The 13508-nt window shown below is 38.9% G+C and overlaps 1 non-coding gene across 1 annotated transcript; it reads left to right on the top strand.

Moving 5' to 3' along the window:
- Nucleotides 1-8587: 8587 nt before the first annotated feature.
- Nucleotides 8588-8659, top strand: trnae-cuc (transfer RNA glutamic acid (anticodon CUC)). Its single transcript has one exon. It is a non-coding gene; the product is annotated as a tRNA-Glu (tRNA).
- Nucleotides 8660-13508: the final 4849 nt, after the last annotated feature.

Consider the following 13508-nt stretch of genomic DNA (forward strand, 5'->3'; position numbering starts at 1 on the left):
AGAAAGTCTCCAGCCGTGGGTCCCAACGCGTCAGATTCATCACGGGAACCACTCGATATGATTGGTCATCGTCACGGAAACCACTCGATATGATTGGTCATCGTCACGGGAACCACTCGATATGATTGGTCATCGTCACGGGAACCACTCGATATGATTGGTCATCGTCACGGAAACCACTCGATAAGATTGGTCATCGTCACGGGAACTACTCGATATGATTTGTCATCGTCACGGAAACCACTCGATATGATTGGTCATCGTCACGAGAATCACTCGATATGATTGGTCATCGTCACGGAAACCCCTCGATATGATTGGTCATTGCCCAGCGGTCGCCGCTGGTGATTTGCGTAAAGTTGGGAAAAGTAAATGAGGTTTTGCCTCAACCGTTTATAGTCATATATGCTATAAACAGTACATCTGCATTGTTATAGTGCAGGTCTATCTCATTAGTATCTTATTCATCATTTTAGGCAATGTTAGAATGATGCATTTAATTGTTTTTCTCACTTTGTGTGTTATAATTATCTCAGGTGATTTTCTCCATGAGGAGGGTGATAAGACCCAACAATATTATATTATAGTATACCCTCCTTGTAACCATGGTTACCAGTGACCGTCTCTTCCCATTCAAATATTTGTATTCAACAAAAAGTTAATTAATAGACCCAAGTAATTCCAGTTCATATTGTGATGGTTGTTTTGTTTGCTCAATGTGCTGTCTGTGAGTTGGTATATTGTCTATAAAAGTGGATCCTTGTGATTGTATTGTCACTTCCTTTTTAGACAACATAATAACAAAGTTCAGATGCTAGGCTAACCGCTGAGTCTGGGTCACTCTCATTCTCTCTCTGTGGTGACTTAAAGAAGAATAATATCTATATGGATTTATGTTGCTGTCCATTTTGAAAGCGCTGAATGAATAGGCCGACCTCGTCGCAGCTCGTTTGTTTACTCTTGCTCATACTTAGAGCTAAGTGTTTAATTATAGAAGAACAAACAAGATGAATTTACTGATTATAAATGTAATAATGTTTGTGTATGGTTCAAAGGTCAAAACTCATGTTGTCGTTCGTTATTATCGAAGGAGAATGCGGTTCTTATCGACTTACACAAATCCACAAGGAATCAGTAGAAACCATATTTATTTAAACAAGTCAGCCGTAAGAGCCACTGTCTGGACAGCTTTATGTTGACCCTAAACGTTTGTTGCACCGTTTGTCACCGTTATAGTGCATTTAATGTATTGTTTAGACTTGTGTGGTGGCTTCGCAGGCATGCATCTAAGAAAATGGGTTGTTTTCCCCACCAAGATTAACATGCTAGAATCGCCACTGATTCCACCACCTACTGTGTGCAGCTCTCAACTGGTTGAATGAACGTTTCTAAAGGCTTTCCCCAAAAACCTTCTAAATTAAATGTTGACTGCAAGAATGCCTACCTGGCAGAATGATATGATGATGATCTGTATCAATCGGGAGGGCATTTATTTAGCAAACTCTGCTAACACACACTGTAGCCTGCTATCACACTGTAGCCTACAGAAACACTGCTATCACACTGTAGCCTGCCATCACACATTGTTGCCTACAGAAACACTGCTATTACACTGTAGCCTACAGAAACACTGCTATTACACTTTAGCCTACAGAAACACTGCTATTACACTGTAGCCTACAGAAACACTGCTTTCACACTGTAGCCTGCCATCCCACATTGTAGCCTACAGAAACACTGCTATCACACTGTAGCCTACAGAAACACTGCTATCACACTGTAGCCTGCCATCACACATTGTAGCCTACAGAAACACTGCTATCACACTGTAGCCTACAGAAACACTGCTATCACACTGTAGACTGCCATCACACATTGTAGCCTACAGAAACACTGCTATTACACTTTAGCCTACAGAAACACTGCTTTCACACTGTAGTCTACAGAAACACTGCTATCACACTGTAGCCTGCCATCACACATTGTAGCCTACAGAAACACTGCTATCACACTGTAGACTGCCATCACACATTGTAGCCTACAGAAACACTGCTATCCAAAAACTATCTTGCGAAGATAGTCATCTATCCATTTCATTGAAGGGCAACTATACCCTCACAAAAATATATATTTTAGATTTTCCCCTAAAAAATGGTCTCCTGGTGTGGTGTAAGCATTGTTAAGGACTTAGATCGTCCAATTTTGGTCGTTTTTTATAACAACAAAGTGTGATTTGTGAGTGAAACTGCCCCCAGAAGATGTAGGAAAACCCATTCAAAACTATAGGAAAACAGAACTTTTCACCCCGGGCTCCTTTCCTTCACAGGTCGTTTGTAAAATTAGAGAATACCTACTTCTCCAGGCACCACTTGTGGATGAAACAGTAACATTTCAGAAAGCTTTGTTTAAATATGAAATTTGAAACACAGTAAATACCATCAAAACCACATCCTAAAAAGCTTGTATATTTAGTTTTTTTAATCACTTTGGTACTATTTTCACAAGTATGTGGTAAAATTTCACAACTCTTTAGTGTGAAACTCACAACAAATCATCAAAAGGCTGTTTTTATTACTTTAAGCACATTTTCAATTTACTAAAGTACAAGACACAAAATCCCACAGTAACTTTTTCACCAAAACCTAAGTCAGTGTTTCATCTAGAAATACCTTTCATATAAAAGTCATTGCCTTTCACAATGGAATTCTTCACAACACTTTTCATATGATTCTCTTGTCATTTGTTTAAATACATTTGACCATCACTTAATCCAACTGTGCTTAATGGTTAACCACTTAACCGTTTGGTAAACCTGTAGATTTTTGTCTACTATCTATGGATTTTGAGAACTACAGAACCAAAATGTGTGTTTGTGAAGTATAAACATCTAAATGACATGTATGATACATGATAACCATACAGAATGTGTACTCGTTATTGCTAATTTGATTTCACAATTTGCTTGTTTATTAAATTAAATGAGCAAAAAAGATTCAATTTTATTTGGAACGGCAAGTCAGACAAAATTAAACGGACCTATTCATATAATGAATATGAATTCGGAGGGCAGAAATTATAAAATATTAAAGCATTAGACCTCTTACTAAAGGTTTCAGTCATGGAAAGGTTATACCTAAACCATAACTGGTTCTCTAGCAGATTAGTAAGAATGTCTCACCCCGTGTTCTAGAATGGCCTTTTTCCCTTTATTCAGATTACAACTTTTCATCTCCCCTCAAAAAAAACTATTTTTAAAACAATCCATAGAAAGCTGTTTCTCAATTTCATTTTAATCCACCAGAAAATACAGAACAAATATTGCAACACATATTAGGGTTAATCTCAAATATACTAATTGATTTAAAAATATATATATATTTATGGAAAGAATGGTATAATCTTTGTAAATCATATCATAAATAGGACTGGTGGAGTTGTGTCACACATGCAGCTAACAATAATATATAGAAATGTCTGCTCTACCCAAAATTACAACCAACTAATTGCAGCATTACCTCTAAAATGGAAGAGGAAAGTGGAAGGGGAAGTTGTCTGTCGGAATTAAAGACCAAAAATAGTTAAAGAAAATTGTAAAAAATACACAAGTATACCAGTTTCATTTAAGGACCAAAAACTTTACAGCTGTGACATATAGATGGCAAACTAGTTGGGAAGAGATGTTCGATGTTCTACCGATTCCATGGCACATGGTTTATGAACTTGTTAGCAGTTGATGTTACTCTTTAAAATGAATAACACAAACCCCAAAGCAAATCAGGGGGAGGAAAATCAGGTTTATTCAAAGCGGATAAATCATAGATGTTATGCTGAGAGGTAGATGGTCATTCTCCCCTGTCCTCATTGGTTCTCTCTCCGTGGTTCTCTCTCCGTGGTTCTCTCTCCGTGGTTCTCTCTCCGTGGTTCTCTCTCCGTGGTTCTCTCTTCGTGGTTCTCTCTCCGTGATTCTCTCCAGTGGTTCTCTCCTGTGATTCTCTCTCTGTGGTTCTCTCCTGTGATTCTCTCTCCACAGAACAAAGGAACAGCATGTAGTTTTATAACCCAGCCCTAGCCTGTGGTTGACCAATTATAATTCCTTCCAATAAAACTAGCCAATGGCCAAATAACAAGTATCCTATTTCAGAAGACACATTCCTCCCATGTCTCTGAACCATTGATCAATAATTCCCTATTACAGAAAAACACTATTTCCCTTGATCGTTAGTTCTCTATTGACTCTCATCCTTTGACCTCTTGTACTCTGTCTCTGCATTGTGTATTTATCTTCAAAATATTCTTACACCTCCCCCAGACCATTTAAAAAAGAAATATACTTAAAATGTATTTTTAGAAAACAATAGAAAACATTATATTATAAAAAACGTTAGCAGTAAGCATAAAATCCTTCACATTAAACACCTTGCATTTCTATAAAACACAGAGCATATTGTACTTGCCGTTACAATGAGAAATAGATTTCAAACAAAGTTATAGAAAATAAGTATTAACAGGGGTAATGATGTCCCTTACGATTCCTACCACATCCTGTATTAGGAGGAAACTCACACACAAATAAATACATAATTATCTACAAGACAATAATATTCAATCGTCCTATTGTCAAGGTAATCATTCACCAAGTCCTTTAAAAGTGACCAGCTTTTCCACACTGGTATCAGTCTCATAGATAACTATTAGACATGACCAGCTCTTCTACACTGGTATCAGTCCCATAGATAACTATTAGACATGACCAGCTCTGGTATCAGTCCCATAGATAACTATTAGACATGACCAGCTCTGGTATCAGTCCCATAGATAACTATTAGACATGACCAGCTCTGGTATCAGTCCCATAGATAACTATTAGACATGACCAGCTCTGGTATCAGTCCCATAGATAACTATTAGACATGACCAGCTCTGGTATCAGTCCCATAGATAACTATTAGACATGACCAGCTCTGGTATCAGTCCCATAGATAACTATTAGACATGACCAGCTCTGGTATCAGTCCCATAGATAACTATTAGACATGACCAGCTCTGGTATCAGTCCCATAGATAACTATTAGACATGACCAGCTCTGGTATCAGTCCCATAGATAACTATTAGACATGACCAGCTCTGGTATCAGTGCCATAGATAACTATTAGACATGACCAGCTCTGGTATCAGTCCCATAGATAACTATTAGACATGACCAGCTCTTCCACACTGGTATCAGTCCCATAGATAACTATTAGACATGACCAGCTCTTCCACACTGGTATCAGTCCCATAGAAAACTATTAGACATGACCAGCTCTGGTATCAGTCCCATAGAAAACTATTAGACATGACCAGCTCTGGTATCAGTCCCATATATAACTATTAGACATTACCAGCTCTGGTATCAGTCCCATAGATAACTATTAGACATGACCAGCTCTGGTATCAGTCACATAGATAACTATTAGACATGACCAGCTCTGGTATCAGTCCCATAGATAACTATTAGACATGACCAGCTCTGGTTTCAGTCCCATAGATAACTATTAGACATGACCAGCTCTTCCACTGGTATCAGTCCCATAGATAACTATTAGACATGACCAGCTCTTCCACACTGGTATCAGCCCCATAGATAACTATTAGACATGACCAGCTCTGGTATCAGTCCCATAGATAACTATTAGACATGACCAGCTCTTCCACTGGTATCAGTCCCATAGATAACTATTATACATGACCAGCTCTTCCACTGGTATCAGTCCCATAGATAACTATTAGACATGACCAGCTCTGGTATCAGTCCCATAGATAACTATTAGACATGACCAGCTCTGGTATCAGTCCCACAGATAACTATTAGACATGACCAGCTCTGGTATCAGTCCCATAGATAACTATTAGACATGACCAGCTCTGGTATCAGTCCCACATAGATAACTATTAGACATGACCAGCTCTGGTATCAGTCCCATAGATAACTATTAGACATGACCAGCTCTGGTATCAGTCCCATAGATAACTATTAGACATGACCAGCTCTGGTATCAGTCCCATAGATAACTATTAGACATGACCAGCTCTGGTATCAGTCCCATAGATAACTATTAGACATGACCAGCTCTTCCACTGGTATCAGTCCCACATAGATAACTATTAGACATGACCAGCTCTGGTATCAGTCCCATAGATAACTATTAGACATGACCAGCTCTGGTATCAGTCCCATAGATAACTATTATACATGACCAGCTCTGGTATCAGTCCCATAGATAACTATTAGACATGACCAGCTCTGGTATCAGTCCCATAGATAACTATTAGACATGACCAGCTCTTCCACACTGGTATCAGTCCCATAGATAACTATTATACATGACCAGCTCTGGTATCAGTCCCATAGATAACTATTAGACATGACCAGCTCTGGTATCAGTCCCATAGATAACTATTAGACATGACCAGCTCTGGTATCAGTCCCATAGATAACTATTAGACATGACCAGCTCTTCTACACTGGTATCAGTCCCACAGATAACTGTTATAAATGATGTTCTGGCAGTCTGTCGGTAGTGAGGAATTCTTCTTCTGGTCCACTGGTTGATAAGGACTTTTCTAGTGAACACTTCACTGGTGATCTTGTATCATTTCAGGTACAGTCCTTGAATCGAAGGATATTGCCTCAGACGATAGATTCTCATAACCTGTAACGAAGGAAACAAAACAAAGTGAATGTAACATGTCCTGGTATAAAGAGAAATTGATATTTCACATAGATTTCCCAGAGTAAGAATGTCCTGATTTTCAGGAAACCGTTGGACATTTCACCTAGATATCCCTAATATGATGACTGCGGTGTACAACATAGAAGCTTATCAGGTTCTGATCATCTTACTATGCTTCTTCACCCTGAGCTCCGAGCTGCAGTAAACTTCTCCGCTTCTCGCTCCACTCCAGCTCTGATTCGCTCACATACTCTTGGTCGCGCGTTGCTGGTTTTTGGGCTACGTCTAAATTGCACCGCGGGCGTCATGGCATTTTCTGGAGAGCAAGCAGGATTTTGTTGCAGACCTATTTTAAAGAGATAGCTCACCTAAAATGTACTAAAATCTAAATGTTTGTGTCCTTACCTTGAAAGCAGTCTATGGACAAGGAGACTGCAATCTATGATTTGGTCACCCACTGCCATCAACCATTAATATAAGTATTTCCTGTGCAGAGCATTCCCACTGACCTTCCTACTGTTTCTAGAGAACAGAGATCAATCTACTGAACTTCCCACTGTTTCTAGAGAACAGGAATCAATCTACTGAGCTTCCTACTGTTTGTAGAGAACAATAATCAATTTACTGACCTTCCCACTGTTTCTAGAGAACAGGAATCAATTCACTGAGTTTCCTACTGTTTGTAGAGAACAAGAATCAATCCACTGAGCTTCCTACTGTTTCTAGAAAACAAGAATCAATCCACTGAGCTTCCTACTGTTTCTAGATAACAGGTATCAATCTACTGAATCTCCTACTGTTTCTAGAGAACATAAATCAATCCACTGAGCTTCCTACTGTTTCTAGAGAACAAGAATCAATCCACTGAGCTTCCTACTGTTTCTAGAGAACCGGAATCAATCCACTGACCTTCCTACTGTTTCTAGAGAACCGGAATCAATCCACTGAGCTTCCCACTGTTTTTTCCATTCGCCTGTCTTGTAATCTGATTTCATTTAATGTCTGAATAAAGTGTAAAACCACCTACAAAATTTGTTAAAAAAAATATTTGCATACTTTAAATTTCATCCCCCTCAAAATCTCAAAATGACAAAGTTGTCGTATTTTGAGTGTTCATTTAATATTCAAAACATTCTGAATACACATTAACTGTGATTTGTTTCCATGTCAAAATAAGTAGAATTGCAGGAAATTCACTTTAAAACAGTACAATTTTCCTTGGGCAGCACCCCAAAATCTCACTCCAAGCTTTCTTCAAAAGTTGGCAGCCCTGAGTGCACTATATAGGGAATAGGGTTCCATCCAGGACAGAGACTTTGTCACAGAGAGACGCATTAAAGTAATTATGATGATGGACAAATAGGTAGCTAAAGGTTATGACGGATGGACTCCATTTGGCTATTGGCTCATTAGACAGTCAGACTGAGATAGATAGACATATGTTTTATTTAACTAGTTAGATAGATTCTGTCGATATATATATAGATAGATAACGTTAGATAGATATATCTACAGCATCTTTCTATATATCTATCATTATATATCTATCTATATATAGAGAGAGATAGATGTGGCTTCTGTATGACAGTAGTGAACGTAATACAACACAGACTACCCTTGTTGCCCGTGAACCATATAGCTAACGTTAAAGTCTCCACAAGCGTAAATTTGATTGTTTACCAGGCAGAAAGCCTACAGTGCTGAAAGGTGGAGGCCGTGTACACAGCTTTTGGATGTGTCATTGCAAAGATACTGATAACTTTTATCTGTGGTTATTGTTTTCTTTCAAAGAAAGAGCGACATGTTAAACTTAGTGTTAACTCAGCGCTGAGTAATCACTACAAAAGTCAAACTTTCTTCTCCTAAGTAGCTTTCCCTGGTGGTCTAGTGGTTAGGATTCGGCGCTCTCACCGCCGCGGCCCGGGTTCGATTCCCGGTCAGGGAACAAACTGTTTTTTTAAATTAAAACAAGGCTCATATTTTAAACGCTACAAAGGAGTATGTAAATTCACATTTGATCACTTGTATTTGAAAGCGAACGTCTTCCGTGTTATTTTCTGCTATCCTTGTGTCTGCCTCATGTCTTTGTTTCAATGTAGGCTACAGTTTTTAATGTTTGCTGTTTTTCTGTTTTAGATTTCTTTGTTGTTGTTTCTTGGTCTTAGGGTTTAAAAAAATAATAATGTTCACTGTTGCGTGTTCAGACGCTGTGAAATGCTGCCACGCCACAGTTTTGAATTCTTTGTACATTTTCCATGGTGGTGTCTAACTAAACCACAGATTGAACAATGAGACAGATATTTCACAGGATGTATAAATGTGAAGCATCCGGGTTGACGTTTCCACTCACTACCAAATATGGTAGTGAGAGGAAGCCCAGTGGTTGGCAGTGGGAGAAGATGGAGCTTCCATTGGAAACAACAGGCTGTGGTCCATCTTGGATTAGTTAGACAAATCTTTGACTTAACAGTAGAAACTCTGGTAGTGTCTAACAGTAAAAACTCTTGCTCTCTCGTTTTTGCCTTCATTAACTACCTGTCTTATGTAACCATGCCAAATGTAACCTATCATACTAAATGGAGTCTATCAGATTTACATACAGAATAACATGAAATGGTCTGAGACCAGGGAGGAGTGAGGGAGAGACATCAACCAGTACGGAGAAAAAATTTATGAAATGTATGCATTCACTACTGTAAGTCGCTCTGGATAAGAGCGTCTGCTAAATGACTAAAATGTAAATGTAACTAACCAAGCAGACTCCTGCTATAATAGCTAGGTTATTTATCATCAAATACTCCTCCCTGCTCCCCAGTCTGGTCTCAGACCATTTTATATTATTCTGCAAAGTACCTGTACCTTGGACTGGATCAAACCTGATTACATAGTACCTGTACCTTGGACTGGATCAAACCTGATTACATAGTACCTGTACCTTGGACTGGATCAAATATGATTACATAGTACCTGTCTTGGACTGGATCAAATATGATTTCATAGTACCTGTCTTGGACTGCATCAAACCGGGAAGAGAAGCTAGTTAAGCTAGCTACCGTTAGCTAGCTAGGCTAACTATGCTGCAATACATGCACTTTCTCACCCTACAGTTACACATAACTCCATTCATAATATTAAGTAGCAGCCTGCCTGCCTGCCTGTTGGCTCTTGGTCGTTGTAGCCTATCCTTTACTATCTTCCTTTGATTAGATATCTCCTAACTTCTGAATAGATATCTCCTAACTTCTGATTAGATATCTCCTAACTTCTGATTAGATATCTCCTAACTTCTCATTATATATCTCCTAACTTCTGATTAGATATCTCCTAACTTCTGATTAGATATCTCCTAACTTCTGATTAGATATCTCCTAACTTCTGATTAGATATCTCCTAACTTCTGAATAGATATCTCCTAACTTCTGATTAGATATCTCCTAACTTCTGATTAGATATCTCCTAACTTCTCATTATATATCTCCTAACTTCTGATTAGATATCTTCTAACTTCTGATTAGATATCTCCTAACTTCTCATTAGATATCTCCTAACTTCTGTTTAGATATCTCCTAACTTCTGTTTAGATATCTCATAACATCTGATTAGATATCTCCTAACTTCTGATTAGATATCTCCTAACTTCTGATTAGATATCTCCTAACTTCTGCCACACATGAAGCTTTGATAACATGATTGGCTAATAACAAGCTGCACGCTCCGCTCTCATAAAAAGCAAGAGCAGCAGCATAAATTATACAATTTCTCTCTCTCTCTGTCTCTCTATCTCTCTCTCCCTCTCTCTCTCTCTCTCAGCAGTCACGTTCAGATCTGTATGGGCCCTCCCAGACAAGCCAGTTAAAATGAGACATACCCCTGACAATCAGATCCGAGCCAGACCCGTGACATTATTTAGAATTCTGGATCCATTGTTATGAACGTCCTCATGCTGCCCTCTATTGGCCATTTTTATCAATGTTCTGTTATCAATAAGTTCTGTACTGTAATGAATATGTTTTGTTCTGAACTGAATAAGTTCTGTCCTGTAATGAATAAGTTCTGTCCTGTAATGAATATGTTTTGTTCTGAACTGAATAAGTTCTGTCCTGTAATGAATAAGTTCTGTCCTGAAATGAATATGCTTTGTTCTAAACTGAATAAGTTCTGTCCTGTACTGAATAAGTTCTGTACTGTAATTGATAAGTTCTGTCCTGTAATGAATAAGTTCTGTCCTGTAATGAATAAGTTCTGTCCTGTAATGAATAAGTTCTGTCCTGTAATGAATAAGTTCTGTCCTGTAATAAGTTATATTGTAGTCACTTAAAGAAGAGAAAAGTTGTAAGGTTTTCATCAACAGTACTTCTCATCACAATAAAAACACAACAGGAAACAGGAAATGACTTGTACATTTTATTCTCTATCAGCCATAAACACACTGCAGCATTTTATTATTATACCATTTTAATAAACTAATACATGCCCTCGTAAATATTTATATATGTATAATGTCATATATGTATATAAATGCCGTCACCACGGAAACAGAATGCTGATTTGGTTAAATTAAAAGCCCGGACCGACCAGTCACAGTGAACTTCCACTAGTTTTGCATTTGTATCACTTTGTTTTATATTATTTTTTAAACGTCACTCACAGTAAGTAACCAGTGATATCAGTGAAGTAAATACATGACGTGGTAAATACATACAGTAGCTAATGACTGTGGTAAATACATACAGTAATGCTCTGAGCTGTGAATGATGCCGTGTATACATACTTTCAACCTGCTTGACCACACCTCTAGTCAGGTGTGTCTCTGTCCCGTACCTGCCCTCATATACTTTCTACATGGGCCTTTCCCATTGGCTAGACATACAGAACCCAGCCTACATGGGGCTGACTGATTGGCTACAAATACTGTATTCTGCCTAGATGGGCCTTTCCCATTGGCTAGACATACAGAACCCAGCCTACATGGGGCTGTCTGATTGGCTACAAATACTGTATTCTGCCTAGATGGGCCTTCCCATTGGCTAAACATACAGAACCCAGCCTACATGGGGCTGTCTGATTGGCTACAAATACTGTATTCTGCCTAGATGGGCCTTCCCATTGGCTAAACATCCCATTTCCTGTGTCCTTGTGCCCAAAGCGTGGAGGTGCGTCCTCCTGACAGTCAGGAGTGCAACGTGGTTGTTGTGAAATAAAGTTCATTTTTCTCTGCTCATGTCGTCAAATTCACACACAAACACACACAACCACTAACACCTGGTCCCACACTCTCAAGGGCCGATAAGTAATCAATAATCACATTGATAAATCAAACTAAGAACCATCTGAGAAGCTCTCATACCAACCTCGGGTCTGCGGCACAAATGGCACCCTATTCCCTATGTAGTGAACTACTAGTAACCAGAGCCCTATTCCTTATGTAGCGAACTACTAGTGACCAGGGCCCTATGTAGTGAACTACTTATAACCAGGACCCTATTCCCTATGTAGTGAACTACTTATGACCAGGACCCTATTCCCTATGTAGTGAACTACTTATGACCAGGACCCTATTCCCTATGTAGTGAACTACTTATAACCAGGGCCCTATTCCCTATGTAGTGAACTACTTATGACCAGGGCCCTACGGGTTCTCCATAGGGAATAGGATGCCATTAGTGACACAGACCTCTTCATATCAGAGGACTGTTTCTAAACGAGACAGTCATGATCACACCTCATCAACTTGTTCACAGCGTATTCACCATTGGGAAAAAAATAAAGGAATTTCCTAATAAAGGAAACGTCAAGTCTCCATAACAAATCAACAAACAAAAACTAGTTCCTTAAATCTAGATAGTGAACTGAACCAAAACTACAGAAGAAGAACTTCAAAAACAAGGAAAGAATTGAACCAATAACAGAGAAGACTGCTGCTTTTACCAACCTTCATAGCAGCAATTCAGGTCTGACACACACACACTAACACACACACACACGCACACGCACACACACACGCGTCAAACAATGAGATGAGGTTGGAAATGTCACAAACCATAGAGAGATATACCAAGAGAGAGTTTAAAAGACAGGAAGATAGATAGATAGATAGATAGATAGATGATAGATAGATAGATAGATAGATAGATAGATAGATAGATAGATAGATAGATAGATAGATAGATAGATAGATAGATAGATAGATAGATAGATAGGGACAGAGAGAGAGATAGATAGAGAGACAGAGAGACAGAGAGAGAGAGAGACAGAGAGACAGAGAGAGAGAGACAGAGAGAGAGACAGAGAGAGAGACAGAGAGAGAGACAGAGAGACAGAGAGAGAGAGAGAGAGAAACAGAGACAGAGACAGAGACAGAAACAGAGAGAGAGAGACAGAGAGACAGAGAGAGAGAGAGAGAGAGAGAGAGAGAGAGAGAGAGATAGAAGGATCAAGGCTATATATTATTAACCATATCTCAGCTATGATCGTCACCAGCTAACCGACCAGTCATGCCTACTCTACCTGGTAATGGAGTGGACTAATAAGGTTGTCTAGGTTACGGGTGACAAAAGTTTTTTTAAACCACATATTTAGATATAGCTACTTTCTGAAGACAGGTAGAACAAGAACACTAAACACTCCAGCAGCAGCAGGAAGCAGGAAGCAGGAAGCAAGGATTGGGGTTAAGGGTTGCTACAAGTGACATCGTGATATCTGACCTTTTTAAAAGAAAGGTCAATATGAGGAAGAGGAAGTGCTGTAGTTTTCATGTCGTAGTAAGAAGAACTAAGAACTGCAGTACCAGTGAC

The sequence above is a fragment of the Salmo trutta genome, unplaced genomic scaffold (genome assembly GCF_901001165.1).
Source record: "Salmo trutta unplaced genomic scaffold, fSalTru1.1, whole genome shotgun sequence".
NCBI classification, from domain to species: Eukaryota; Metazoa; Chordata; class Actinopteri; order Salmoniformes; family Salmonidae; genus Salmo; species Salmo trutta.